Source organism: Tursiops truncatus, chromosome 4, assembly GCF_011762595.2.
Source record: "Tursiops truncatus isolate mTurTru1 chromosome 4, mTurTru1.mat.Y, whole genome shotgun sequence".
NCBI classification, from domain to species: Eukaryota; Metazoa; Chordata; class Mammalia; order Artiodactyla; family Delphinidae; genus Tursiops; species Tursiops truncatus.
Genome location: NC_047037.1, coordinates 19,474,423 through 19,497,793, shown reverse-complemented (window position 1 = coordinate 19,497,793; position 23,371 = coordinate 19,474,423). Strand labels below are relative to the sequence as shown.

The following is a 23,371-nucleotide window of genomic DNA, read 5'->3' as shown; positions in this document are numbered from 1 at the left end:
ATCAAAACTACAATGAGATATCATCTCACACCAGTCAGAATGGCCATCATCAATAAATCTAGAAACAATAAATGCTGGAGAGGGTGTGGAGAAAAGGGAACCCTCTTGCACTGCTGGTGGGAATGTGAATTGGTTCAGCCACTATGGAGAACAGTATGGAGGTTCCTTAAAAAACTACAAATAGAACTACCATATGACCCAGCAATCCCACTACTGGGCATATACCCTGAGAAAACCGAAATTCAAAAAGAGTCATGTACCAAAATGTTCATCGCAGCTCTATTTACAATAGCCCGGAGATGGAAACAACCTAAGTGCCCATCATCGGATGAATGGATAAAGAAGATGTGGCACATATATACAATGGAATATTACTCAGCCATAAAAAGAAACGAAATTGAGCTATTTGTAATGAGGTGGATAGACCTAGAGTCTGTCATACACAGTGAAGTAAGTCAGAAAGAAAAAGACAAATACAGTATGCTAACACATATATATGGAATTTAAGAAAAAAAAAATGTCATGAAGAACCTAGGGGTAAGGCAGGAATAAAGACGCAGACCTCCTAGAGAACGGACTTGAGGTTATGGGGAGGGGGAAGGGTGAGCTGTGACGGGGCGAGAGAGAGTCATGGACATATACACACTAACAAACGTAGTAAGGTAGATAGCTAGTGGGAAGCAGCCGCATGGCACGGGGATATTGGCTCGGTGCTCTGTGACAGCCTGGAGGGGTGGGATAGGGAGGGTGGGAGGGAGGGAGACGCAAGAGGGAAGAGATATGGGAACATATGTATATGTATAACTGATTCACTTTGTTATAAAGCAGAAACTAACACACCATTGTAAAGTAATTATACCCCAATAAAGATGTTAAAAAAAAAAAAAAAAAAAAATATTTAGGGGAATTTGATCAATAAGTTGTAAAGGTCCTCTTAGATTCATAAACAGAATATTAAGGTTTTAATTAACCTTAAAAACAGGAATATTCGCTTTTAATTTTGTTATTTTAATAAATTCAATATTAATTAAAAAAAAAAAAAAAAAAAAAAAAAAAAAAGAACCTTAAGTAATTAAAAGTTAATAGAAAAGGAAAAATAATTAATTTTGAAAACTATAAAGACACTGCAGTGTCAAAGCAATGCTGAGCGTCTACCTGCATTGCAGGTAAAGCCCATTATACGCTTTTTCTTTTCCCTAGGTACAAATGTTACTGTAACGTGTTGATGCAAATTATATTTAAACTTGTTCTCTTTATTTAAAAGCCTTATGTTTTATGTCAGGAGGGGATAGTTGTAAAATTATTAACTGTACGTTAGTCTCATACTGACTTCAGAGGCTATTAAGCAATATAAACAGCATCTCCGTGGCTGGAAATTAGCCTCAAACAACAGCATATTCCATAGGAGTTCATCTCTACCATCTGTTTCATACTGCATGCAAAACACTAAACCTATAAGCAATAGAAGTGTTAGAATATCAAATGAGGCTTATATGATAATAAATATGTGGCAGGTATGAGGAATCAGAATGGATCTCTTCAGTAAATGGATGATATTTGGCTTTCTCAACAACAACATGTGATCTTTATTGAGCATCTACATTGTGCCAGGCATTGTTCTGAGCTATAGGAATATCGTTGGCCATTTTATACCCTCCTTTTCCTTAGAAATAAAATACCAAGACCAAGATGTCTTATATTATTTTAGATACATACTAAAGTTTATGTATTCACAAGTAGCTAACTAAAATATTTCAACAAATAAAATCTTCACCACTTCTACCTATCCAAGAGTACCATAGCATATCTGGGGCCAACTGAATAGGTAGCTTGTTATTTTTTATTTTTCTTCCCTCTGTAGGTGTGGAGTCCTTGGGTGTTTGGGTATTTGTGCTTAAACAGTCCACGCTTTTACATTCAGAAATAACATAAATGGTGCTAGAGAAAGACTTTTTATATTATGTTCAAATTAAACTATAACTTTTCTTTAAAATAACTCCTTTAGTCATTAAGGCTGGAGTTGGATAAAATCAAAATACCCAAGACAAAAACAGGTTACCAAACATAGGTGTTTGCTCAGTGTAGATTAGGAATCGGTGCCAACCTTAGAGACAGCATTAGCAACAATGCCTATAAAAGCTAAACTAGGATTATGCACTGTACTGAGCTCAACAGAGCAGGAATTCTGGAAAGGTTGTGCCTATTTTCTTCTTCTAAGATTCGGTGTTGGAAAATGGAGGTATAACCTGTAGCCAGTTGAAATGTTGAAATTCCCTATTCTTTCAAAGATCCAGCCTTGTTACCATACTCATGAGTATGACATTCTCTCTGCAGAGACCAGAACAAAAGGAACTCAGATATAATGCAGGAGAATAGCTTAGTTGATCTTAAAGAAGAGCCTCTTGAACATACTTATAAAAGTGGGGTAAATTAGAAATCCTTGAGTATTAGAGATTTAGAAAACCAGGAATAATTTGACTAGTCACCAACTTGCAGACAGGCACATGGGCTCCAATTTGTGATCCTGGGTTAGTTCACATGCCGGATATTTCAATTCACTTTGAGGCATACCACCTGTTATTGAATTACACTAGTCAGTCTCCGGTATCTCTTTTTGTATTTGGATTGTGGTTTTCAGTTTTAGCAATACTTTTCTTCTTAAACCTGAATAAAATGTGACAAATATTCAGAAAATTTGAACAAACGCTGTACCTGAAGAGACACTTGCAATTTCTACTTAATAGAAATTCAAAATTCAGGTATCAGACAGGGTCCCAGTATGAAACAGAATTCACCCCGGGAGGATCAGTAAAGACTTTCAAAAGCCTTATAGGGGCTTCCCTGGTGGCGCAGTGGTTGAGAGTCCGCCTGCTGATGCAGGGAACACGAGTTCGTGCCCCGGTCTGGGAGGATCCCACATGTCGCGGAGCGGCTGGGCCCGTGAGCCATGGCCGCTGAGCCTGTGCGTCCGGAGCCTGTGCTCCGCAATGGGAGAGGCCCGCGTACCGCAAAAAAAAAAAAAAGCCTCATAGAAGGCAGGGAAGGGCTAAGGAACCAAATACAGTAGAGTAAGGTGTTCAGACACAAGCAATAGTGAGAGGCCATTACCAATCCTAGGACTAAGAAGACCGGGGGAGAAAAGGGTGGTCCTGGAACTCAGTGAAAACAGGAGCCAAGAAGAATGAGCCTCCCAGAAGGAACTAGACGCAAGAAGGAGTGGAAATACTGCTAGAGACTCAATATCAAAGCTGGGAAGGAGCCAGGAAGAAATACCCCAACCTTTCACCCCTCAGATCTCCTGCCTTTGCTTCCTGTTAGCCAAACCCAACAAGATGCCTGAACCAGAATCTAAACCCAATCTCCTATAGTTCAAACCCAACCAGGAGCCAACCAGCAAGAAGACCAGGTAAAGCCCTCAGTAGGAGTCAATCCTCCAAGGAATAGAGCAGGATAGAGAAGGAGAGAGAATGGGTTTAGGAAGTATAGGGGTGTAGATTAATCAACATACCAGAATAGCTAAGTGCCCTTTAGATTTAAGATAGGAATTGGAAAAGTAAATAGGATACTCCTTGGGTTCACCAAGTGAAAACAGCATGGAAAGAATAAAAAACTTAAATTTATTTCCTAAGAGAGTGGTTGTTTCAAAGCTATCCCAAGATGGCCAATTGAAAGCTTATGCTCCTACTACTGGGACTTTTTCTCTGCAACGAGGCATGATCCTGTCTTTTGGAGTGAAGAATAGAAGCACAAAGTTACATTTCTAAAATAATTTATACTTGAAAATTATTATTTTAACAGAGTCTGTAACGCAGTTATTCTACTCCAGGTAGATACCCTTGAGAAATGTATATGTAAGTGGAGCCATGTACAAGGATGTTCATTCCAACAATACCCATGATAGCCAAAGTGTCAACCCAAATGTCTACCCACAATAGAATTCATGTGGTAGGTATATTCATACAATGAAATACTCTATCATAATGAAAATGAACAGACTAGAGCTATGCATAGCAACACAGAAACTTCTTACCAACATGTTGACCAAAAGTAGCAAGATAGAGACAAATACATTAACAGTATGGGTCTATTTATATGAAGCTTAACATCTATATTGTCTAGAAATACATTCATATGCGGAAAAGGTATAAAGATAAACAAGGAAATGACTACCATAAAGGTCAGCATAGTGGTGACCTGTAAAAGGAATGTGATAGAAAAGAGACACACAGGGCCTTCTGACATTCTGGCCATGTTCTATTTTTTGCTTTAGATGGTATATTAGTCTACTAGGGCTGCTATAACAAAATACCACAGTCTCAGTGGCTTAAACAGCAGACATCTATTTTCTCACAGTTCTGGAGGCTGGAAGTACAAGATCAAGGTGCCATTATTGATTGAGGCCTTGCTTCCTGGCTTTTAGAGGGCTGGCGTCTCAATGTGTCCTCATATGACCTTTCTTCTCTGTGCTTGTGGAATAGGAGAGAGTTCTCTTGTGTCTCTTCCTTTTCTCATAAGGATACCAGTCCAATAAGATTCAGGTCCACTCTCATGATCTCATTTAACCTTTATCACCTCCTTATAGGCCCTATCTCCAAATACAATCACATTGGGTTTAGGCTTTCAACATATGAATTTTGGGAGGACACAATTCAGTCATAACAGATGGTGTTTACATGGATGTTTGCTTTATAGTGGTTTGCCACAGTGTATGTTTATTCTTTATATTCTTCTGTATAACATTTCACAATAAAAATGTTTTCTAAATTATTACCTGAGTTTCTTTTACTTGAAAATTTTGAATTTTGCAATGAGCAGCTTCTTAGTAATTAGATAATTCCTTTCCAGGAAACTTTGAGCTTTGAAATAATTTCCTTTGGTTCCTAATCTTTAATTATAGCACTCACCAAATATAATAAATTAGAAGGCAAAATCCAAAACATTTTGTTTCTGAAACCTCTTTGGAAAAGACATCTTAGGTGTTTCTCTATTGATGAAGACAATTTGTCCCAGAACACATGTCAAGCGTCTGCCTTTAGCAGGAAATACAGCATAGAAAATATAACTGCAGGATTTGAGCTCAAAAGAGAAAAATTAGTGTATGGAAACATCATTAAATAATAATTAAAATAATATTAGTGTGCCAAAAATATATATAAAGTTGGATTCTGGGTGACTTTGGACTCAGGGATTTATCAGGGTAAGGGTCAAGGTTAGTGATTAGAAAGTGATGTCCTCAGGGATGCAGCTGGAGAAGTAGAAAGAAAGCAAGTCTAGGGCAGGAGGGAACAGGCCTAATGAAATTAAATGTAACTTAAAATAGAATCCTAATTAGAACTGAGAAATAATTCAGTCAAAGGATAATCCAGTCTTAATATAACATATTTGATTTCTATTACTTGAAATTTAGAAAAGTTCCATTATACCTTGGCATTATTTTTCTTTCATATGCAAGCACGTCAGAGACGTCACTTATCTTAAGTAATGAGAAATATTTAAAGCTTAGTGGGTTTGAGTATTATCCTTTTCTGCCAATTTTCTTTAACTTTTTTCTATTTTTAAATGAAAATGTGTTCTGAAGCTATACGAAGACTTCCTTTCTCTGTCAAACTCCTTTTCCCAACATATTTTTCTCATGACCTAAAACGTTTCCACATGCATTGTTTTTATGCTTGTTCATTTTTCCTTTTAAATGACTTTCCCTGGAGCCTCCTTGCCCTTCCTGGTTAGCACACATTAAGGACTCATAGAGGTGAAGGGTTTAGGAATTGTTCCATTGGTGGGGAAGGGGGGGAGGGGCTAGCCAAAGGAAACAGTTACTTCTTTGTCAGGTGAGGTAGCATTGTCTCCAAACTGCTGTGATCTATGGAGGCCCTAGCAAAATTCAAACTGCAGGTAGAATTTAGTGTTTAAACATCCCTGCTTGTGCTCCCTCACTATTTTTAGATTATATCTCCACAACATTCCTCAATTATTTTGAAAGTAAAGGAAAAAAAGGATGGAAAAAAGAATGTGGTGAATATTAAAATTATTTCAGCATAGGTTAAATTGTCTCCATTATTTTTCAACTATTTACAAACATCCCTAAGTTTTTGGCAAATTTTTTTCACCCTCAGGAATTATCCATTTGCCTGCTATCTGTCTCATGGCTAGAAAGAACTGAGGGATAGCCATGCCAAGTTAACTGTCCTCCAAATGATGTCAGCAGAGCAGGTCCCTATGCATATATATAGGAATTACCTAATTACAGTTATGTAGCTATGAGTTATAATTCAAGTTTCCTAAAAGATCTTAACAACTAGAATCCAAAACTAAAACTCTAATCTTAAAAGAAATCAATATTCATTTACGTCAGACTTCCAGAATAGAAAACTACAGGTATATGACTCCATTTTAACATAAGCCCTTAAATCAAAAGACCTCTAAATACCGGCAAATAGATGAATGTTTCATTCAAATCTTATTTAAAATACCACCACTAAACTCTCTTGTAGGTTGCAAATTCGCTTAGAAGCCGGAAAGGAAGCAGAATACAATGGAAAGAGAATTGGAGGAAGAATTAGCATGTCTAGGTTCTAATCAGCCATCTGTGAGCTAGATGTCTCTGGATACATTTACCTCCCGATCCTTGGGTTCTTCATGTGTAAAATGTGGAATGTAACGCCAGATTTATATGTCAGACAGGATTATTTTAAGGATCAAACAGAATTCCTCTTAGCCTTCGTAGAAGCTGTTTTAAAAACACCATTCAGAACAGGGATCACAGAAACGGATATGATGGCTTAGTCCAACTTCAACCGGAGGTAATCTTCCACCTGTGCACAGAACCCTATGTCCTCCTGTCTTCCACAGGATGTTTTTCTGCCAGTGATCTCTTCTCTCCTAAACCAATAATCTCTCTTCTTTTTCACCTGGCTCCTTTACATTCAAAAAATGATCAAAGTTCCTAAATCCTAAAATAAGGAAACAAAACAAAAAAAACCTCTCTAGACATTGCATTTCCCTTTAAAAATCACCTTAATTCTATCTTTTCTTGCCAAATTTTTAAAACAGTCTCTATACTTACTCAATCAACCTCCTAATTATTCCCCCACCTATTTCAATAGGGTTTTTGCCCCTCCACCCTACTAAAACCATTTCTGCTGGGTCATCAACTACCCCGCTCTTCGCAAGATTCAGTGGTATTTTTAGGGCTTATATGTCTACATCTGACACTTAACACCCTCTTTTTCTTTAAACCAAGGGATGGCAAACCACAGCCCACTCCCTGTTTTTAATATAAACCATGAGCTTAGATTAGTTTTCCAACTTTTAAATGGTTAAAAAAGTCAAAAAAGAATATTTTTGACACACAAAAATTATATGAAATTCAAATGTCAGTGTCCATAAATAAAGGTTTGTTAGAACATAGCCACATCTATTTGCTTGTCTATGGCTGTTTTTTGGCCTCAGAGGCAGAGTTGAGTAGTTACCACAGAGACAGTATAGCCCTAAAAGCCTAAAATATTTACTACCTGGCCCTTTACAGAAAAACTTCACACATACCTACTTAAACGCCCTCCAGTCAAGGTTTCAGGATGCCTTTCCTGGAAAAGCTCCTTCTTCTCCAATAAGGCCCCCCAAGAGTTGTTGTGAAGATCACACACAAGACAACATACTCAGAGTACCTAAGACAGCATCTCTCACAGTCTGTGTTCGAATCAGTGTGAACTGTCTTGTCTGCTGACTCCTTCCCCTCTATCTATCCCTTAGATGTGTGTTCCTCAAGATTCATCTTTACTTTTTGCCTCTCTTTTCTCTTCACGCTCTTTCTTATAAACCTCATTTCCTTCCATGGCCTCAGGCATCATCTCCATACTCATGACTCCCAAAACTACAAATCCCAGCCAGCTCTTGCTTCACTTGGATGCCCTTCAAGAAAGCAAGCTGAGTACATCCAAAATTAAATTCACCCTTCCTCTGAAAATATCTTCCCTTTTTGTATTCCTAAACTCAGTTAATAGCACTGCCATCTACCCAGTCTCCCAACCCAGAAATCTCATCCTTTCCTTTCTATTTCTCTCTCAGCCTTTATTTCCAACTAGTCAATGAATCCTTTCCACTGCATTTCAGAAGCTTGTCCCACCATTCACAGATCCATCACTTTAGTTTAAGTCCTCTTTCTTCATTTCTTATCTGGAATTTCTAACTCAAATCAGCTTGTAGTCTGGTCCCATTTGGATTTATCCTGTACATTTCCACCAGAATCACTTTTCATCTTCTTACATAACAAATGGGATCCCTGCTCAATGATGCCTGTAGCTCTTATTACTTACAGGATGAATCCAAACACTTGGACTTGGCCTTTCACAATCTTGCCCTTACCTCCATTCATTCCTTCTACAAATATTCATTGAGTTTATACTATGTCCCAAGTGTTATGCCAGACTATGGACACAGCAGTGAATAAGATCAGCATGGTCTCTGCTTGCTGGGGGATTCCAATCCGGCAAAAGAAATCAAAATTAAACAAAGTACCACTGCCATGTCTCTTATACCGATATTGGAAAAGGCACACTGTCATAGTGTCGTGACCTCTGTTTAGAATACCCTAACTTTCAAGGCAAGGCTCAACTACCTTCTCTGAGATGGGAACTTTCGGCAACTTGTGGCTCTCAGATTAATTCTGTCCTTCTTTTTATTATCTGAGCATATCTCTCTTATTTAAACACAATATTATACATCCCTGCTACTCTTACCTCATTGGATTGTGGACATCTTATATTCAGGGGTTGTGTCTTATTGATGTCCCCATTCCTAATTCAGTAGTCATTATCGGTGATTTGATTAGTTAGTTGTCTCTCTTCTGTGACTCAAGGCCAAAAACTGGCTTATATCTACACTATAATAATAAGCAATATTTGAAAAAATTAAATAGTAAAAAATATTTAAAGACACAACATATGTTGCTCATGTATAAATAATATGAATAAAATAGTACTTTATTTGCATATTTGAGTTATAAATTTTTAACATTTGACTTTTATGCTTTGTTCATTCAGGAAAAGCCAATTTGCCAACAAAGCCATACTTAGTTGTTAATGCTTATTTTATCCTCTAAATTGTTTCTTATTCTAGTGTGTTTGAAGTATATTTTAGTGAAATAGAAATCTCTTTGCTAAGAAATATTTGAGAATATTATCCTCACAATAAGATATTTGCTTTATATGAATAATGTATGTACAGCCTGTAAACCTTCAAGTCATAAACAATGCAGAAAATAGAAAATGATGGATGGGCTGCAAAAGATTCAAGAAAACAATTATAATAATAACTATTCTAATCTTTAAGATGTGCCAAAGGGGAGATCCAGGAAATTACCAAGAAGTTAACATCAATACTGGGAAAGAAAAGAACAAATAATAATAAAATTGATCAGGAAGTACTTAGGCAAGAACAATTTAATGAGCAACTGGCAGCATGAGTTCATGTAGAAAGATAGTGGAATACAAAACCAAACAGAAAGTGACTACAAGCAGAGTCAGCCAAAGAAACCTGAATTTGTCTATTTAAAATTATACCAATAGCCACGTGAAAAACTGGTTTCAATTAAAATAATCCTATAAGAATTAGTATAAAATTAACTTTTGACTGATATATTAGAAAAGACAGCACTTAATTTAAAAAACTTGCTGTTCAGAAGATCTCTTTAACTCAGCCACGCCTCCACCACTGAACTCCAAATGATGCACAGGATTACCAGTGGCATTACTTCAACATTCACACTTCATCTCCCAAAAAACAATTGATCAAACCTTGCTAATAAGTGGTTTGCAAGCCAGCCAAATATGGACGACTTCGTGAATGCCTCCAGCATGAAAACTAGTGTAGATGAAATCCTGACAAGATGACAGCTGTTAGCAATCAAGGGGTTGCATGTGAGTGTATACAGTTTGACTTTTTTAAACATAATTTACTTATGTATAAGGAAGTATTTGGACTGCAGGGTTAACCTGAAGATTCTAAATGGGCCAGGAGAAGCTTTATACATTAGTTGCCTCTAACCAAAGGAGCTCAGATCAGCTATAAACATCTCCCCTCTGTCAAAGACATGCCTTTCACTGATCAGGGAGGAGCCTTCTGCCTGGACCAGGAATCACGCAGCTCAATCAGCAGGGCAGGAGTCTGCCCTCAGCCAGCAGGGGTGTTCTCAAGGTGGCCAGGTGCCAGAGAAGCGTCAGCCAAAGTGGACAGCTTGTTATCATGACCTCTGTAGTGAGTAAAGGACTGCCAGCATGATTGTGTGAATGAACTATTTGACAGTAAAGAAGGGACCACCCACCAAAATTGAACCAAAATAAGAAATATGGTGGAAAATATTTGAATTGTATTCTGAAGACAATGGGAATTTAAATAAAACTGGGACAACCTCATCTCCTTATCTTTCCTCAGCCAGTTAAATTCAAACACAATTTTACAAATGTCACCCATTTTTCTAGACTTTTTAATCTGAAAGTCGGCTGAGTTCTTTATATGGGTCAAAATATACCCCTTTGCCATCCTAAATACCTACCCTTGTTCTTCCCAGATACTTTATTTCTCAGCACCTCCATTTTTTAGCATTTACCATATAAAACTTCCTTCTCTTAAAGTTAAATGTTTATGAAATTATACAACTCTTAGTATATCAGTCCCTATATAGAGCATGATGTATTTATTCAATGTTTATTAACAATGATGTTCACAGATTTGAAACACTCACATATTACAACTTTCCAGTTGGGAATTATATTTGTGTGGTAAATAAAATGTTTCATTCTTTCCTATTATCTATCAACATTTTATTGGTGAATACAGTAACCTTGCTTTTTTTAGAAAGTGAAATTAATTCTCTATGAAATTGACCCATCTTCATTTACTACATCTGACTTCATTTCTATCGTTAACAATAGCTTTATTCCTACTAGTTTTCTCCTCTTTCCTCATAAGCATTGAAGTAATATTAAAATATATAACTCATAGTTAAAGCAAAATATAACTTGAATAAATGTTTTATTCTTTTAGAGTCTTCCAAGCCTCTACAAATTTTATCACATTCACCAGCTTATTGGACAATATCTATTGAATAATATCCTTATGCTCTGGTGAGTTACAGAACCTTGCAAATATTCATTCTCCATCTTTATAAATGGGGTGATAAGAAATAGTAGAAATCCTGTCTGATTAATGATCTATGAAGTTTAGAACTGTTTTTTAAAAATCAGTTAGGTTTGTAAGACAGAAAATAAGAGGGGTAAAGCAGCTGTTTATTCACTCTACATATTAGTTTCTGCAGTATACTATATGGACAACTGAAATAAATCACCTGAGATATAGGCCCTCATTATAATACATGGCATTGTAAAACTCAGTTACACTTAATGAGGCGATGTACATGCCCCAGTCAAGAATGCTCGACAATTGTTGTTTGGTTGTCATATTCATCTCTTTATATTCCTGTAAAACTATTTAAAGCAGGGATACCAATTTTGGTAAAGTATATTGAGTAAGAAAATCCCTGTCTTATTAAAAGCATTTCTTAGAATAGTGACTGTATTTGAACATTTTGACATCATACATATGTAGAATTATTAGGGTTAATTTTTTTTAAAAAAAAAGATAAAATGTATTGAGTACTAACTACAGACCAGACACTGTTCTGTTTGCTTTACATTAATTAGTTTAACCCTCACCTACACTGAATTAAGTGCTATTCATATCCACATTTTGCTGATAAGTAAGCTAAAAGATAGGAGATTAAATAACTTGCCCAAATTCACACAGCTAGTAAACAGGATATTGGAAAACCCTTATTTTAATGAAAGATCTAGATGTCAGCTGTCTTGGCCAAGCTCCACTGATGTCTCTAGAGATAATGGAAAATGGGCTCCGGTCTCTGAATTCCTAGTTAACATATCTTCCCATAAAATCATGCTACTTTATATATTCAAAAACAGTACAGGTATAGGTGCACTCACAGTGTTGAAGCCATGGGGACTTCAAGTTTAGTGTCAGCAAAAACTGTCCACAAATGGTGCCCCCTGATGTTCCTTGATCTCCAAACAGTTCCTGTGCTAAGTTCCCCGCCTTCTTGTTCATTCTGCTAACTTTTTAATGGTGATTTAATTGTTATGTAAAATTTGGATAATACAGACAAACATAAAAATAAAATATAATTTAAAAGTATCCATAATCACTACATTCTTTTTTTTTTTTTGCGTACGCGGGCCTCTCACTGTTGTGGCCTCTCCCGTTGCGGAGCACAGGCTCCGGACGCGCAGGCTCAGTGGCCATGGCTCACGGGCCCAGCCGCTCCGCAGCATGTGGGATCCTCCCAGACCGGGGCAAGAACCCGTGTCCCCTGCATCGGCAGGCGGACTCTCAACCACTGCGCCACCAGTGAAGCCCCAACATTCTTCATTCAGAAGAAACCACTGTATACATTTTGGTGAATATACATCTAATTTTTTTTCTACGCATATGCATGTGAATGTGTGTGTATACATGTGTGTGTATGTGTGTGTGTATGTTTTAGTTAATTTGGATAATAGTGTACATATTGTTCAATAAGCTGATTTTCACTAATTTACATGCCATGAATATTTTCTATATCACTAAATATCCTTGCGCATTACTTTCAATGGCTAAGTTCTATTCTAGATGTGCCATAATTTATTTAACTAACCCTTTATTTAGGGGACATTAAGATTTTTTCCAATTATGTACTATCATGCTTAACAATGTAAATAACATCCTTGTACATAAAGCTTTGAATATATCCACGATTATTACTTAGAATAAATTCCTGGTTGATGATGGTACGCAACAATCCTACAGTATCAAATATATATTTTTTTCTGCTTCTGAGAGTACCAACTTACCTACTACCTTGCAAAAATTGAATTCCGGTGTTATCTTTTTTCTTTACTCTCTGGTGATATTATAGGTGAAAAATTGCACCTTGTTGCTTTAAATTTCATTTTTCTTACTTTGAAGACTAAACATTTGTTTCATGTTTATTGGGCACTGCACTTCTTTTGCATGTCCTGTCAAATTTTTATTCCAGACTGATATTGAGTTGAGTCTTTCTTAGATGATCTAGAATCCGACATGAGCCAAGCCCTGGCCTCAGCAGCAGTGAGGCTCTGCATTCCGCCTTTGCTCACCTAGCATTTCAACAACCCACTGCCCTTTCCTTCTGTGTTCCCACTTCCAGCTTCATGGTGATGGCTCACTCTGATTCTGCCTCACATGACGCATACAGAGAGGAAAGAGAGAAAAAAAGCCTACACCTTGGTCCGCTGTATCAGAAGACTTCATTTATATCAAAATTTCAAATTTTAAGTACCAGAGACAAATTTAATCCTTAGAAAGATATCAAGGAGTTTATCTCTTTTTTCAAAGCATCAAAAAGCCAATACATCCCTGACCAGTATGGAAAACTGCCAGTTCCTCACTAAAAATGACTGCCAATTACTAAGCACTCTACTATGTACCAGGCACAGTACCTGAAACTTTTACATATATATATATATATGCTCTTTCCCTTAATCCTGACAAGAGTGTAGAGAACATTATTACCCTATATATTAAAAAATCCATATCAGAGGGTAAATTTGGGTATGAGGCTAACAAGCAGCAAAGCTGAGTTCAGCTTAAGTGTTGGGCGTTGAAACCATACTATTACTCAGCTGATTCAACACAATAATAATGATGCCATTAATTTCTTGGAAACTTGTCCTCATCTGATTGTGTCTGATGATGTAACATCCCAAGGAATGAACCCCACCCTTTTGAGAAATTTCACCCAAAACAACTGACTTTGTAACAAACTTCCAGTCTTCAAAACTATTATCATTTCTAAAATCAAGGTGAAATTTAGTACAGGTGTGACTATGGTTAATGATTTCTAGCACTAAATAGGTTTAAAAATATAAAACTCTCCTGATTCTTAAATAATAATCACAGGAGCATTTCCTAATATCACTCACAGACTCTGGAATTTGTCACCTACTTTTGGCTTTTCTACACAAAGTCTTGTGATAAATGATTCCAAATATCTGATACTATGAGGCAAGTCCTCCAACTTTGTTCTTTTTCAAGACTGTTTTGGCTCTTCTGGGTCCCTCGCACTTCCACATGAATTTTAGGATCACCTTGTTAATTTCTTCAAAAGCAGCTTGTTGGGATTTTGACACGGACTGTGTTTGCTCTGTATAATACTTGGAGATTATTGCAATACTAAATACTAAATCTTCCAATCCATGAACATGGAATGTCATTCCATTTGTTTAGGTCTAACTTAATTTCTTTCAACAATGTCTTCTGTTGTCAGAGTACAAGTTTTGCACCCTTTTGTTAAATTTATTCCCAAGTATTTTAATATTTTTGATCTATGGTAAATGCAGTTTTTTCTTAATTTCATTTTTGGATTGCTCATTGCTGATGTATAGAAATACAACTGATTTTGTATACTCTTCTTGTATCATGAAGACTTTCTGAACTCATTTATTAGCGCCAATAGCTTTTTATTGACTTCTCAGGATTTTCTAAATACAAGATCATGTCATCTGCACATAAAAATAGTTTCACTTCCTTTCTAATCTGGATGCCTTTCATTTCTTTTTCTTGCCCAATTGCCCCAGCTAGAACCTCTAGTACAATGTTTGATAGATGCGTTGAAAGCAAATAACTTTGTCTTTTTCCTGATCTTAGATGCAAACACATTATCTTTCAACATTAAGTACGATGTTAGTGAGTTTTCATAGATAGACTTCACAGTTTGAAGAAGTTCCTTTCTATTCCTAGTTTGCTGAATGATTTTATCATGAAAAAGTGTCAGATTTTGTCAAATCCTTTTCTGATTTATTAAGATGATCCTGTGGGTTTTGTCCTTTATGAATATGGTATATTACATCAATTGATTTTTGGTAAACTAATCTTGCATTACTTGGATAAATCTCACTTGGTCATAGTGTATTATCCTTTTAATATGTTACTGGATTTGCTTTGTTAATATTTTGCTGAGGATTTTTATCTACACTCATATGGAAGATTTGTAGTTTTCTTTTCTCCTGACGTCTCATCTGGTTTTGGAATAAGGGTGATACTGGCTTCATAGTGTGTGTTGGAAAGTGATACTTCCTCCTTTGTTTTTTTGGAAGAATTTATATTAATTCTTCCTTAAATATTTGGTCATACTTTGTTTTTTAACTTTTTCTATTTTTACATTTTAAAAAAAAAATGTAACTCCAATAGCATGTCCGATAGGAGGAAATGAATGTCCACCCATTCACTCTGTAACAACCCTGAGATTAATCTATGGATCTATGATCCACAATGGTATTGTCAAAGTTTGAGTTACTCCCAGGGAATAGAAAGAAGTCCCCTAATTAGTCCTTAGAAGTTTCCCAAGTTTAAAAAAAAAAAAGTAGAGGAATGATCTCGGTGTGAAAAGCTGCTCCTGCAACCGCAGCTCTCTTCCATTTCTCCACTCCTTCCCCCGATGCCGGGCCCTGGGCCTGGTACTCAGATCTAATAAGTGACAGTGGGGTGACTGTGGCATCATCCCGCTTCCGTCAGCATCTGGAGAGGAAAGGGGGTTGGGCCGAGAGGGTCTCCCGGGCGGGGCGGAGGAGGAGGGAGTTCAAAACACAGCCTCGCCCCTGGAACCCTCGAAGCAGCAACGCCCCTCGCTATAAATTTGTAGCTGCCTTCGTAGTGAATGATTCCAGCGCCTGTCAGCCAAGGGCCCCAGGCAGTGGGCGACTGAGCGCCTGGGCGGACGCAAGACTAGCAGCTCTGCCGGCCCGAGGCGGCGATCCACGGGGAGGAACCCGAGCGGACCCCGAGAGTGAGGGCGCACCCCGCACCAGCGCCACCAGCTCGGCCGGACGTGGGCGCAGCGTCCCGAGTGGCGGTGAGTGGCGCGGACTGCCCTGCCAGGCTTGGGGGCTGGGGGCGAGGGTAGTCAGTTTCCTGCCGAGGTGTGAACTGCGGGCGCTGTGCCGGGAGGCTCCCGGGGACGAAGACGAGAGCGAGCTTAGTTCCAACCGGCGCCCACCCCGAGTGGAGGCCCTTCCCCAAATCAGAGGAGGGGCGTCTGAGTTGGGAAGAAACAATTTGAGCTTGTTTGCCGCATGCCCCAGAAATTTCATTCCGATTTGACACAACTCTATCGAGTACAAGCAAGGAATCTGCAGAAATGGGATGCAGCCAAGTAAAGTTTCTTCCCCACGCTTTTAGCTAACTCTTGTCTTTTAAATGTGACCTGTATGTGTATGACTCCGCGGGGCGTCCATTTAAAAGTTGTGCCACTTCTAAAAGTGAAGTTGAGCGTCCGTCCCCTGCCTTCCCAGGCCTCGCACCAACACAGCTCACCTCCCCCATACCCCTCTCTGCAAACCATATCGGTGGGTCCTTGGCACAGGATGCCGTGCCCACATCGAATTAATTGGGGAGGGGAAAACCCGGGGCTTCTCCACACCCCAATCCCCACAGCTTTGGCCAGGGCACGTTTGTAACTGAGGGGGATTCTAGGAGAAGCTCTTCTGCTTCCAAGACTGAACAGAACGTCTTGCTGGCCCCTTCCCTTCATCCACCTCTCTACCTAGCACCCCATTCTCCAATTCTCTTAAATATCCAGCCCAATCTCTCCAAAGTGCCAGATGCTTCGTCTCCAGAAGCATCTCCTGCCCTGACTTTGGGCGCCCATTAGAGACCTGGCTATTGAACCCATCTGGGGCCTCTGTACCTAATCTTTGTTTGCTGATGGCTTCATTAAGAATCAAACACTCACTAGTGGCCCTCTGGAGCCCTCTCTTCCTGGTGAACGTTTGGGTGCTCACTTTCCGCTGGGATCACATTTTCGACCTGCTGCGTTTACTCCCAGTGTCATTCCTGGAGGAGAAAGTAACAATGAGGCAGGGAGGAAATCTGGCGCCCTGCTTCTCTGTTTTATAACTTTTTTGAGCAACTTGTATCTCCTCTTAAAGGTGCCTCATCCCCACCATGATTCTCTTGGTAGTTACCACCCAAGGATCCTGGGTCTCCACGGTTTATTCTCCTTAGCATAAGCAGTAACACCTTTATAAGTCTTCTCAAAAAAGGAATCTGTTTCCCTTGTCCCCTGCAGTGTTTCCCTAGCTCTAAAGGCCCCACCGCGTGGATAATCTTTCCTCAGGCTGTGGTGGAGTCCACCACCCTTTTGGAAGACAGTGCAGGAGCAGGGAAGCACAGAGAGCTGGGAACGGAGACTCCCACTTAACTGGCCATGTGCTGTTAGAGTTATTTCACAACTCTGAACCTCAAGCCCCCGCCTGTAAGTTTCCCTCCAGTGATAAAATTCCTTGATTCCTTTTGTTTCCTAGTTATTGCTTAAAAAAAATAAAAGCCTAAAATAATTACCCTTTTATAGCCCATGTCTGTGGTCCTCAAAACTGTCTAAATAGCTCTCCTGGTAAATTGTCTGGAAAGTCATTAGGTCCAAGTGTCCATCCCCCAAATTAGAGTTGGCAATTCCTACAACCTGGCTTAAGGCTCAGGGAGTGGCCCCAAGTTGCTAGATCTCAACATTTGTTAAAGTTTCATGATTGTTAGTGTCAAGTCTGTTATCTACTCTTTTTCTCCCTTTTTTCCCCCTGACTTCATTGTTCTTTGTGCCCATCATGAGGCCTTGATTTCTAGCTCGGTTCTTCTTTGATCTTAAACTGAATAAACTGCTCCATCATCCAGCTCGGAAGAAAACTGGTTTTCTTCCACTGATGCCAAAGGAAGACTTGTCTTCCTTGAGTTTTATAAAGTGTCTTTCAGTCACTGTTGCTTTGGCAACGCTCTGCATCCCAAGAGCTCTGAGCTTCAATCTCTCCTATCACTCTCTCACCCTGCTTCAGTGTTCAAATTGTGACTTTGTGAATTGTTCAGGTTTCTTACTTCTTTGTTTTTTCTTTTCCTACTTTGGGTAAGAACTGTGTGGGTACACCTGTATATAATTTGGGGTGATTTTACTGCTTCTGCTGCTGCTGTTTATAACTGTTGTTGTTGTTACTATGACTAATTGCTTGCCCTATGCTAGAGGGAAAATAATGAAAGAAAATTTAATCTGCTCCTTACCCAAAGCTCAGGTAAAATACTTAGCTGAGAAGGAGTTTGAAACTCACAGTTAAAATGCGTGGTGCACGTCTCCCATAGTTTTATCTGTGCTGTCACACTGTCCTTTTCATGCAGCTGATAGTTGCTGTATTTTGCTCTCAAGTTTGTTACAGGGACCAAGATCAAGTCCCATCACACTTAGATGTTTTCGCTGCCTGACACAGGCTCCTGGTCTTCAGCCCCAAGCCGACTAGTTTACTTGGTCCTTTTCCTGCTCAGTCATGACTGAGCAATGCCAGAGATTCTCCCAAGTGGGCTAGCAAATTAAGAAATTTATTTAGAAGTTTGATGTAAATCCAAGTGTTGTGAAAATTAAAAAGCTGTCTTGAAGACAGCCTGTGGAAATAAACAAATATAGAGCCAGAGCAACAAAATATGACAAAGTATCCAAGGCTGGGTTAGGAACACTCTTCTCCCATGTTATCTAGCAAATTGGAAAAATCAGCTTTCCAACTCATCACCACTGGAACGTACTATTATTTTCTTCAAAATGCTTATAAGCTTTCTCTTTCAAAATTGCCTGAAGTCATTGGATTACATGTGTTTCTCTTCATGTAAGTGTTTATTAAAACAGTATGCTAAAGCTCCCAAAAGCAAAAGTAAATTTTGTTCCATTTCCAGCCTTAATTTAGCTATCACTTTACATTTTCTATTCTTCATCATGATATGAATTTTAGCTACTAAGACTCAAATTTTCAGTGGCTTAATACACAAAGCCATCTTAAATCTAGGAGTATCTATAGGGATTTAAGGTACTATTCAAATGATGTGGCAAATGACTACCATTATCCTATTAAAGCTCTAAAATACATCTAAAATAAATCACAGCAAATAAATTATCTAAAGAGCTATAAATTTGCCAGATGTTTTGTTCGTTGGTAGTTAATGACAAATTTGACGATTAGAAAATGAAATATATATCTATAACAATCATAAAAATGATAAGTGAATCTTAACTGTGGTTGTATTAACATTGAAAGTTTTTCTATCTGATTTTGATTCTTTCTCTTGATAGTAGATGATCACAGAGGGAAAAAAATTCCCTTGAATATGAAAACCAAAATTTCTTTCAAAATATTTTACTAACGAAGAATGCACTATATACTGTAAATGCTGTACAGTTGCTTTATACTATTGGTACATTATTTTTATAGCTCAATTTAGAAGAGTTTATTTTTGTTTGTCTGGTTCCTAAATAGGTGTATCATCTAAATGTCTTAAGTAGAAATAAGTGTCTAGAATCTGCCCATTATGGTTTGATTTTTCTTCCCATACTCAAAAATATTTTAAATTGTGTTGCCAATCTCATATTTAATTACTTTTCTAACACAAGTTGGGAAAATGGGTAAGAAATAGACATGCTTTATTTTTCATAATCTCATTGTGCCTTCACATTCCAAGTCCCAATTCTAGGTGTCCTTAAAACTTAAAATCATAGAATTAATAATCATTCAGTTTGGGTCAACTTTTATGGGATTTCTTGTTCATTTTATATACATACACGCTGCTTTGTTCTTCAAATGATGTTAAAATCTCATTTAGATCAATGAATTAAAGTACTTTGACTAGTGAACTTCAGACTAAGAATAGTAGAGAATACACATTTGGTTCTGCACTTTTAAAGAGAGTTAATGATTGCTAATTTCCCCTCTAAGTTTTCTTTGGCTATTTCCCATTTTATATTAATCAGAGCTCCTCTTATCTACCTTGGAAAATGAAGAATTATATCTACGAAATATATCAACAGTAGTAGAAGATACTTAGAGGGAATTCAATGGATCTGAGTGATATTAGGCCCTGAGGACACACCAAAGTATAAAAATGGTCTTTGCCCTAGAGAGATGTTGGTCAAGCTAAGTACATATTTAGATATGGGTCTCTCTAATCATCTCAATGCCGCTGGGGTGGGAAGCCATTTAGAAACAACCCTCCTCCCTCCTACCTTTCAGACTAGGTGGAATGTCTAATGTGGTTACATTGTTTGGTTCTAGCCACTTCCATAATAACCACTACAACTTTCCTTTCGCCATGGGGTTATAACTCCTTTGATTGTATGCACCACACCCAATTGCATCCTTGTATTCTCTTACTAAATGCTCCACAAGTCACTTTCTTGCCTGTTTGTTTTTGGCTAAAGCTATGGAAAACATAAAATACATTTTCAGATACCTATATTGTAGAAGAGAAATGTTAGAGAGAAACCACTTCCTATTACACACAATAAAATGACTTAAAATTGATGCTGTAGTCTTACTAATTGAGGAACTAAGTATTAATACCATTTTTTTAGTCTAAAGCTGTAATGGCAACGGCAAGGTAGAGAAAAGAGTATGAAAAGGAGAAATGAAAAAAGAATAAAAGGTTGAAATATCAAATCAGTGGTTCTTCAGGCTTTAGAGAGCAGGTAAGGCAAGCATATGACAATCACCTGGGGAGCATTTTAAATCTGTACCTATTGTCTACACTTCCCTTTTTCCTCCTTTCCCCATTTCCCCCTATTGAGAACCACCACATCTATTACAAATTAGAACCAATCTTCCATAATTACCTCAAGTGTCCAGGTCCAGAGACTAGCATCATGGGCATCACCTGGAAGCTTATTAGAAATGCACACTTTCAGACCCCACCTAGACTCACTGAATTAGAATCTGCATTTTAACAAGATCCCCACGTGATTCAAATGCACATTAAAGCTAGAGAAGCACAAGTGGACAGTACCTCTGGCTTGTTCAGAATGATTACCTAGAGGTTCTTTCCTTGGCTTTTTAATAAACAATTTTAATAAAGCTAACATTTATTGAGCACATACAATGTGCCAAACAATATTCAGCCTTTAAATACTGTGTTTTATTTAATCCTCACAACATCCCTATATAATAGTCACTGCCTTATCCCCATCTTATAGATTGGGATACTGAGTAATAATGAGATAAGTAACTTACCCAGATGTGGTAACTGGTAGAGTCAAGATTTAAACACAAATGTTGATTACTGTGCTCTGAGCCACCACCCACACTGTCTGCTCTACACTAGGCTGCCTGCTTTTGAAGGCCAATTAATTATTTGATAATTTATTTAAAGTTATAACTGGAAATCAAGTTCTGTTTCCCTCATAGCAAAAAACAAGATGTCCTCCATTTTGGTTAACATTTGCCTGTCATCTTACCTTTAACTGCAATAATGAAGAATTCTAGAAATTCCTTCTTTAGTTGGGAAAAAAATATGAAAACTATGATAGCCCATTATTTAAAACTTAAGGTTTGATATCTCTATTTTCCCATAACTTACCTGAAATTTACTTTTTTTCCTTACCGTTTTGTGTTCTGATGAACTTTTTTTTTTAAAAGTACTTGAATTAAACAAGCCATTTCCTACATATATAAACTGTTCATCTTTCCAACTCAAATTATATATCACTCTTTCAGCTTTTAATATAAACACTTATTTACCTATAGGCATAGTTTACAAAACTTTAGCTGAATATAGTTACTAATCAGTCAGTCTGCAAACAAGGGTGACTTATTTCAAGCCAACGACTCCCCAGATGATTTAGTCTCTGAAAGATTTCTCCCAATGCATATAGATTGAGAGTTGTCAGTTAGATCTGGTCAAATGTCTGTTGCTTTGACAGGGCCTCACTGATGTTGGTCAAAAGTTTGAGGTGATGGGCTTCCCTGGTGGTGCAGTGGTTGAGAGTCCGCCTGCCGATGCAGGGGACACGGGTTCGTGCCCCGGTCGGGGAAGATCCCACATGCCGCAGAGCGGCTGGGCCCGTGAGCCGTGGCCGCTGAGCCTGCGCGTCCGGAGCCTGTGCTCCACAACGGGAGAGGCCACAACAGTGAGAGGCCCGCGTACCAAAAAAAAAAAAAAAAAAAAAAAAAAGATTGAGGTGAGTCTGGGCTCCCTGTGATCATGTTTGAGTGGAGAGGTGTGTCAACGGGACTGAGCAGCCATGATTTTCTCCGTGATAAAGGGACATCCTTAGGAGACAGAATTTCACCAGCTGCTGCTTAGATCGAGAACTTCCGGCAGTGCTAACAGTACAGCGTCTCCCTTGTAAGTTATGGCTGAGGGCGAAATCAACCCAGCGGTGCCATAAAGCCAAGGAGCAAGGGAACTCGTGCCCAGGAGACATCCTGCATGTTAGCAGGCAGAGTTTCTTAGTGCTAATAAATGATAACGTCCTAGTGATTCTCTTATGACCCTTTAGAGTCCCGCTTGTCTCACTAACCCCAAATATCTGTGACTGTGGCTGAATATAATCTGCACCAGGTTTTTTCCTAAATAAATTGAAAAAAAAAATCTCACAGCATTTCTTCTAGTAAACTTCATTCATTTACAATTTTATTATCACACACACTTTTCTTCACTTTTTGACCCAAACTCTTCTTGTTATACAATTCAAGTGCATCTTACATGCTTCTGAATTATGTGGGATGCCGCTAGAACAAGAATGGTCCATTAACCCAGCTTTAATAATCTAATTCTCTTTCCATTCAAATGATGTCATGTCACATAAAACACACTGTACCATGATGTCTTCCAGCACTTAACCTTGCCACTTTATCAGGAATGGAAAAGAATCTGATGTGATTCCTACGTACTGATTTCCTGAATGTGTCCTAGTGTTTGATCTACTGGGTTAACAGAATGGATTTTTGAGAGAAATACAAAGCTACTCTTTTGAATTCCCATTACATTAAGCCATATGATGAAACATTATATAGTCATTATATATTTTAAAACATTTAGTGACAAGGAAAGATAATCACAAGTAAATATAGCAACATATAAAACATAAATCGAGTGAGAGCCTGTGTCTGTGTATGTGTTTGATAGATTCTTGTCAAGGTGCCATTAAGGTCTTACTTGGGTCACTGGTATTCTAATGAAAATAGTTTAGTTATATCAGCACTGATTTGTGAGTAAATCACTGATATATTTTTTAAACGCCTGCATATTTGCGGAACAGATAAAAAATACTAGGAAAAATATATAACAAATCTTAAATGCTTTTGAGGATTATTAAGATCAAGGCTAAGATCAAAGGTGACTTTTTTCTTTCCCCCTTTTTTTTTTGCATGGGCTTTCAAAATTTCCTATAATGAACCTCTATTATACTTCATACTTGCTGTTTATCTTGGAATTTCTTTTCCTTTCCTTCCAACTCACTCTAGATTTCAGATTGTAGACGCTACTGTTAACC

General features: G+C 38.0%; 1 protein-coding gene across 2 annotated transcripts in view; it reads left to right on the top strand.

Moving 5' to 3' along the window:
• Nucleotides 1-15,707: 15,707 nt before the first annotated feature.
• AGTR1 (angiotensin II receptor type 1) overlaps nt 15,708-23,371 on the top strand; it is a 44,860-nt gene continuing 37,196 nt past the window's right edge. The window contains exon 1 of one of the 2 annotated variants that reach the window (XM_073803717.1): nt 15,708-15,934. The gene's annotated coding sequence lies outside the window, so the exon portion shown is untranslated. The remainder of the gene's footprint in view (nt 15,935-23,371) is intronic. The other variant, XM_019934126.3, reaches the window with a different exon arrangement.